The sequence below is a fragment of the Mustelus asterias genome, chromosome 32, assembly GCF_964213995.1.
Source record: "Mustelus asterias chromosome 32, sMusAst1.hap1.1, whole genome shotgun sequence".
Lineage (NCBI taxonomy): Eukaryota > Metazoa > Chordata > Chondrichthyes > Carcharhiniformes > Triakidae > Mustelus > Mustelus asterias.
Window position 1 is genome coordinate 778,715 of NC_135832.1, and position 8,589 is coordinate 787,303.

Below are 8,589 nucleotides of genomic sequence, written 5' to 3' on the forward strand. Positions count from 1 at the left end.
AATGGAGAAAATTCGAAAACCAAATTGATCCTTTCTGAGATAAAGATATGTCAAACTCATCGACAGTGGAGAGTCATGCATTACTCAGGAATCGCACAAGCATAACTAATAAGCAAATAGATGGGCCACATGTATGAACTCAATGGGAATGGCAGAGTGATGTGAGCCAAAGGCATCAGCATTGGAGCGAATCAAATACACCAAACTCATCATCAAAATGCACACACACACAAGGAGCTTATCAAGAAAGCGGTGGGGGTGGGGGTGCGGAAGAATAACTCTCAAATTATCGGGATATGGGGAAATCCTGGACATGTAACTCGTGAACACAGTTGAGATAGCAGAAGCTCAGCTCATCATCATTGCGATGAAGAAAAGACAAGCAGCACATCATGTCAGGGTGAAATTACACAAGCCAAGATGTTCTTAACAAGGGGAATCATATCAAACTCGTGAGAAATGGTGCAATCAGATGCAAGAAACGTGGCTTCAATACTGTGGGAAGGGGGCACTCACACCAAGCTTATCAGCAAACATCGAGGTCGTTAACAAATGGAAATAACGCACACAAGGCTCAGCAGCATTACGGCGAATCAAACATATCGAACTCATGAACATTGGAGCGAATCAAACACATGGAATTCATCTGGATGCAGGTGCACCACACTCCGATCTCAGCAGCAAAAGGGAGTCACACCGATCGACGTTCGGCACACTTGTGGCAGAGAGAATGCAGTTGGAGTGAGATGCAGTCAGTGAGAGGGTATCTGAAATGTTGAGCTGAGTCTGAATTCGGTGCCGAGCGGAAAGTCATCCTCACCTTTAGGTGGAGCGGACAGGCCGAACTTCGAGGGAGACTTGAAGGCAAATGAGTCGTACAAAGAAAACGGACGGTTCCATCACAGCCAGCAGGTCAATGATTGGCTAGTGACTGGTAAATAGTTTAAATTTACTTTTTATTTCTTCTTTTTATACTCTTGGCATTGTAGTTTTGGTTCATTTACATTGAGTGTTACGTCATTGCCGGAGATCCAAGACACTTGTCATGCTCCTCTTGTGCGAAGCGGGAATTCGTGTACACTTCCGGTGCCCCAGGCTTTTCAGTTGCAGGAAGTGTGTCCAACAACAGCTCCTGTTAGACAGCTTGACGACTCTGCAGCTGCGGATGGATTTAATTTGGTGCATCCGCGATGCTGAGGAAGTCATGGACAGTACGTTCAGTGCGTTGGTTGCACCGCAGATAAGCAGTACTCAGGGAGATGGGAATGGGACCTTCAGTCAGAGGAAGCGTAGGAAGGCAGTGCAGGAGTCCCCTGCTGTCATCTCCTTCCAAAGCAGAAATACCGTTTTGGGTATCATTGAGGGATATTTTTCACGAGGGCACGTGATAGCAGCCAGGGCCATGACACCATGGCTGGCACTGCTACAGAGGAGTGCAGGAAAAGGCATGGAATATCTATAGTGATAATAGGTTCAATTGTAAGGGGAACAGACTCTGTGGACGCAAACGTGATTGAAGGATTGAAAGGAGCCTCCCTGGGGCAACGGTCAAGGATGTCTCGGAGTGGCGACAGGGCATTCTGGAGGGAGAGGGTGAATGTTTAGCTGTCCTGGTGCATAGAGGCACCAACGATATCGGTAAAAGTGGGATTAGGTGCAACAGTCTGGATTGAGTGAGCTCGGAGTTAAACTAAAATGTGGAACTTCAAAGGTGGTTATCTTCGGAGTTCTACCAGTGCCACGTGCTAGTCAGAGTATGAATGTCAGCATTCCTAACATGAATACGTTGCTTGTGAGGGGGTGCAAGCGGGAGCCACTCAAATTCCTGGGACATTGGAGCCGTTACTCAGGGAGGTGGGACCAATGCAAATCGGACGGTGGGAACGTGTGCAGAACTGGATTAAATGTCCTCCGCGGAGTGTTTGCTAGTGCTGTTGGGGAGCGTTTAAGCGAATGGGGCAGACGGATGGGAACGATGCAGGATGTCAGCAGGAAGTCAAGTGGGGACAAAAACAACAGGAAGGAAAGGGACACATGGAAGGCAGAGAAACTAAAGCCAAAATCACAGAGGGCCACACTGCATCATAATTCGAAGAGCACAATGAATACCAAAAAAAAGGGAAGAGCTGTGTCTCAATGCAAAGAACATTTGTCGTAAGGTGGATGTATTAAGACGGAAATGAAAGGGGACTGGCATAGCATTGCTGTTTACAGAGGATAGTAATGATATAGAAGAGAAGGCCATTAGTCTGGATGATGTTGGATGGGGCTGCGGAGCCTCAAAGGACAAGAATCGGTAATAGGAGTTGTGTGCAGACCACCAAATTGTAGTAGTGAGGTTGGGATGGCGTCAAGCCGGAAATTAGGAATGTGCGCAGTAAGAATACAGCAGTGATCATGGGTGACTTCAATCTGCATATTGATTGGGCTCAGAAAACTGTTAGCAATGGAGGAGGCTTTCTTGGAATGTCTATGGAATGGTCCACTGGACCAATATGTCGAGGAACCAACGAGAGAGCAGGCTTTGATAGATTGGGTTTCGGGGAATGAGAGGGGATGAATTAGGAATGTTGTGGTGCGAGAACCTTTGTGGAAGAAAGGCCATAATATGACAGAATGCTTTATTAAGATGGAGAGTGACACATTAAAATTTGTGACTGGTATCCTGAATTTGAGGAAAGCTAACTTTGAAGGTATGAGTCGTGCGTTGGCTAGGATAAACTGACAAAGGACACTGAAGGAGTCAACAGTGGATAGGCAATGAAAAACATTTAAACAGCACATGTATGAATTTCAACAACTATGCATCCCTGTCTCGTATAAGAGTAAAATGTAGAAGGTAGCTCATCCATGGCTAAGAATGGAAATCTCGGATCGTGTTAAAGCCAAGAGGAGGCATATAAATTGGCCCAAAAAGAAGCAAATCGGAGGACTGGCATGAATTTAAAATACAGCAAACGTAGGCAAAGGGTTTAATTCTGTAGTAGAAAATAGATTACGGGAATAAGCTTGCAGAACATTAAACAAACTGACTGCAAAAGCTTCATTAGAAATTTGAAGAGAAAAAGACTGGTGAAGACACATTGTTCATTAGCGTTGGAATCAGGTGAATTCAGAATGGGCAACAACGGGTGGCATGGTGGCACAGTGCTTAACAATGTTGCCTCACAGCGCCAGGTTCCTGGGTTAGATTCCTGGCTCGGTCACTGTCTGTGTGGAGTTTGCATGTTCTCCCCATGTCTGTGTGGCTTTCCTTCAGGTGCTCCCGTTCCCTCCCACAGTCTGAAAGACGTGCTCGTTAGGTACATTGACACGAATATGTGCCGGACTGTGGCGACGAGTGGAATTTCACCATAATATCATTGCAGTGTCAAGCCTTGTTCTGACTGACGAATCAACTTGAAACAAATAAATCAACTTTAAACTTGAATCAAATACATGGCAGACAAGCCAAAGAAATGTTTTGGATTTGCCTCCGCGGAAGAGGAACAAATAACCTTCCAGAAATACTCGGAGACAAAGGATCGAGCATGAAGGAGGAACTGAAGGCAATCCTTATTAATCAGGAAGTTATAACCTGATAATTCCCCAGGTCTGTGCATCCCACAGTACTCGAAGAAGTAGGCCGAGATGTCATGGACGCAATGGTAATAATTTTCCAGCATTCTAAACAGACTGGAAGATTTCCAGTGGATTGGAGGGTAACGAATGTAACCCCACTTCAAGCAAAAGGAGGGAGTGAGATAACAGGGAATTCAAGACCGTTTAGACTGATATCAGTTGTTGGTAAAATGCCGGAATCAATTCTTAAGCATATAATAACTAAGAATTTGGAAAGCGGTGACAGGATTTGACCAAGTCACCATGGATTCACTAGAGGGTATTGGTGCTTGACAAAGCTTGTGGAATTTTCTTTTGAGGATGTGACAAGCAGAGTGGACAAGGGTGAACCGGTGGATGTTGTCTATCTAGGGTTTCAAATGAGTTTAGACTCGGACCCACATACAAGATTCGGGAGCCAAATCAACGTAGGATATGTGTACAGACGACCAAACCAGTAGGAGTGAGGTTAGGGCTGGCAACTCTCCAAAGACTGATGCTCTGCACCCCACAGTACTCAAAGAATTGAGCATAGATATAGTGGACGCAATGGTGATCGTTTTCCAACATTCAGTAGTCTCTGGAAGACTTCCAGTGGGTTAGATTGTAGCTAATGTAACCCTCCTTTTTAAAACTGGAGACAGAGAAATAATATAAATTATAGACCGTTCAGCCTGACATCGGTGTTGGGCAAAATGCTGGAGAGAATTATTAAGTATAGGATAAATAAGAATTTGAAAGTGGTGACATGATCGGTCCGATTCCGCATGGATTCACGAAAGGGAAATCATACTTGACAAAGCTGCTGGAACTTTTTCGAGGATGTGACCAGTAGAGTGGACAAGGGTGAACCAGTGGATGGTGTCTATCTGGATTCCAAAGGCTTTTGTCAAGGCCAAAGGCAAGAGACTAGTGAGCAAAGTTAAAGCACATGATATTGAGGGTAATGCACTGACTTGTTTAGAGAACTTGTTGGCAGCCAGGCAGCAGAGAGTGGGAATAAACAGGTCATTTTCAGAGTGGCAGGCAGTGGCTACTGGGGTACGCAGGGTTCAGTACTGGGAACCCAGCGATTCACAAAATCCATCAATGATTTGGACAATTGAATGCAATACATACAACTTTACAGATGACACGAAGCTGCGTGGCACTGCGGGATTATCAGGAGCTCGGATCTAAATCAAAGAACAAGTGCAGGTGACGGCAGCAGAGCGGCGAAGGTGATTGGCGGTTCAGGGTAAATTTTCATAGGTGCAGTCACTGCAACCAGAAGGTGGGTTTCCGGAGAACACCTTCCCACTTCGAGTAAATGCAAGTGTCCTGGTGAGGGCAGCAGAGTGGCGAAGGTGATTGGCGGTTGCAGGTAACATTTGCACAGGTGCAGTCACTGCGACCAGAAGATGGTTTATGGAGGAGCTGTTGTGAAGGGACAGTTAAACCCCAAACACTGCTTCAGCGTTTCTCTTCCTACCTCCTCCTGTAATCAAACAAAAGTCGTCGGGAGGACCACATGCAACGGAGAGGTGAGTTGAGATTATGTTATCCTCTTACCTGTATATGGACAGTATGGCAGCTCGGACAGTGGTATGATCCTCCTGACAGATGTGGGAAATTAGGGCGCAATCTAGTCTCCCTGACAACTTTGCCTGGAGGAAGTGTGTCCAGTTGCAGCTCCTCACACGCCACATTGTTCGGTTAGAACGGCAGGTGGATGTACTGCAGAGCATGCATGAGACAGAGAGTGTGATACACATAGTTACAGGAGGTTGTCACATCACAGGTTCAAACAGGTAGATGGGTGATCGCCAGGAGCGGCAGGCAGGTACTGCAGGAATCTCCTGTGGCTATTCCCCTTTCAAACAGGTATACCGTCTTGGATACTGTTGTGGGGGATAGCCTCAAGGGGAGATGCCAGCAGCAGCCAGGCCTGTGGCACCACAGCTCTTTCTGCAGTAAAGCAGGGTCGGGCAAAGAGAAAGCGAGCTGTTGTCATAGGGAACTGCATAGTTACAGGCACAGACAGGCGTTTCTGTGGCCGCAATCAAGACTCCAGGATAGTGTGTTGCCTCCCTGGTGCCAGGGTCAAGGGCGTCTCTGAGCGATTGCAGGACAATCTAGAACATAGAACATAGAACAGTACAGCACAGAACAGGCCTTTCGGCCCACGATGTTGTGCCGACCTTCATCTGAAACCAAGATCAAGCTATCCCACTCCCTAACATCCTGGTGTGCTCCATGTGCCTATCCAATAACCGCTTAAATGTTCCTGAAGTGTCTGACTCCACTATCACTGCAGGCAGTCCATTCCACACCCCAACCACTCTCTGCGTGAAGAACCTACCTCTGATATCCTTCCTATATCTCCCACCATGAACCCTATAGTTATGCCCCCTCGTAATAGCTCCATCCACCCGAAGAAATAGTCTTTGAACGTTCACTCGATCTATCCCCTTCATCATTTTATAAACCTCTATTAAGTCTTCTCTCAATCTCCTCCGCTCCAGAGAGAACAGCCCCAGCTCCCTCAACCTTTCCTCATAAGACCGACACTCCAAACCAGGCAGCATCCTGGTAAATCTCCTCTGCACTCTTTCCAGCGCTTCCACATCCTTCTTATAGTGAGGTGACCAGAACTGCACGCAATATTCCAAATGCGGTCTCACCAGGGTCCTGTACAGTTGCAGCATAACCCCACGGCTCTTAGACTCCAACCCCCTGTTAATAAAAGCTAACACACGATATGCCTTCTTCACAGCTCTATCCACTTGAGTGGCAACCTTTAGAGATCTGTGGATATGGACCCCAAGATCTCTCTGTTCCTCCACAGTCTTCAGAACCCTACCTTTGACCCTGTAATCCACATTTAAATTAGTCCTACCAAAATGAATCACCTCACATTTATCAGGGTTAAACTCCATTTGCCATTTTTCAGCCCAGCTTTGCATCCTATCTATGTCTCTTTGCAGCCTACAACACACCTCCACCTCATCCACTACTCCACCAATGTTGGTGTCATCAGCAAATTTACTGATCCACCCTTTAGCCCCCTCCTCTAAGTCATTAATAAAAATCACAAACAGCAGAGGACCAAGCACCGATCCCTGCGGCACTCCGCTCGCAACCTGCCTCCAGTCCGAAAATTTTCCATCCACCACCACCCTCTGTCTTCGATCAGACAGCCAGTTACCTATCCAATCGGCCAACTTTCCCTCTATCCCACACCTCCTTACTTTCATCATAAGCCGACCATGGGGGACCTTATCAAACGCCTTACTAAAATCCATGTATATGACATCAACCGCCCTACCTTCATCAACACACCTAGTTACCTCCTCAAAAAATTCTATCAAATTTGTGAGGCACGATTTGCCCTTCACAAATCCGTGCTGACTATCCTGGATTAATCCGCATCTTTCTAAATGGTCGTAAATCCCATCCCTAAGGACCTTTTCCATCAATTTACCAACCACCGAAGTCAGACGAACCAGTCTATAATTACCAGGGTCATTTCTATTCCCTTTCTTAAACAGAGGAACAACATTTGCCACTCTCCAGTCCTCTGGCACCATCCCCGTGGACAGCGAGGACCCAAAGATCAAAGCCAAAGGCTCTGCAATCTCATCCCTTGCCTCTCAAAGAATCCTAGGATACATTTCATCAGGCCCAGGGGACTTATCGACCTTCAGTTTATTCAAAACTGCCAATACATCCTCCCTCCGAACATCTATTTCCTCCAGCCTATTAGCCTGTAACACCTTCTCTTCCTCAAAAACATGGCCCCTCTCCTTGGTGAACACTGAAGAAAAGTATTCATTCATCACCTCGCCTATCTCTACTGACTCCATACACAAGTTCCCACCACTGTCCTTGACCGGCCCTAACCTCACCCTGGTCATTCTTTTATTCCTCACATAAGAGTAAAAAGCCTTGGGGTTTTCCTTGATCCGACCCGCCAAGGACTTCTCATGTCCCCTCCTAGCTCTCCTCAGCCCCTTTTTCAGCTCGTTCCTTGCTAACTTGTAACCCTCAGTCGAGCCATCTGAACCTTGTTTCCTCATCCCTACATAAGCTTCCCTCTTCCTTTTCAAAAGACATTCCACCTCTTTTGTGAACCACGGTTCCCTCACTCGGCCATTTCCTCCCTGCCTGACAGGGACATACCTATCAAGGACACCCAGTATTTGTTCCTTGAAAAAGTTCCACTTTTCATCAGTGCCTTTCCCTGACAGTTTCTGTTCCCATCTTATGCCCCCTAAATCTTGCCGAATCGCATCATAATTACCTCTCCCCCAATTGTAAGCCTTGCCCTGCCGTCCGGCCCTATCCCTCTCCATTGCAATAACAAAAGACACCGAATTGTGGTCACTATCTCCAAAGTTCTCTCCCACAACCTGAAGGGGGAGGGTGAGCAGCCAGAGGTCGTTGTAAATTTTGGTACCAACGACGTAGGTAGCAAAATGGATGAGGTCCTCAAGGGTGAATTAAGAGAGTTAGCCAGAAGGCTAAAGTGCAGGACATCGAAGGTAGTAATTTCTGGACTACTACCAGTGCCACATGCTAGTGAGAGTAGGAATAGGAACATTAGGCAGATGAATGCCTGGCTTGAGAGCTGGTGCAGGGGCCAGGGATTTAGATTTATTTATCACTGGGATATTTTCTGGGGAAGGTCTGACCTGTTCAAGAGGGATGTGTTAGACCTGAACTGGCGGGCGTCTACCATCCTGGCGGGGAGATTTGTCAGTGCCACTCAGGAGGGTTTAAACTAGATTGGCAGGGTGTGGGACCAAAGCGTTAGGGAGACTGAAGAGAAATTTGAGGACAGCGCAGAAATAACAAGAGCCCATTAAGTTGTAAAGGCAGTAATCCTAGTACCAGACAGATCAGGCAAAAGCAAGACAGAGAGCAAGGAAAGTTCAGATAAGACTGCATTTATTTCAATGCAAGAGGCCTGACCGGCAAGGCAGATGAACTCAGGGCACGGTTAGTTAC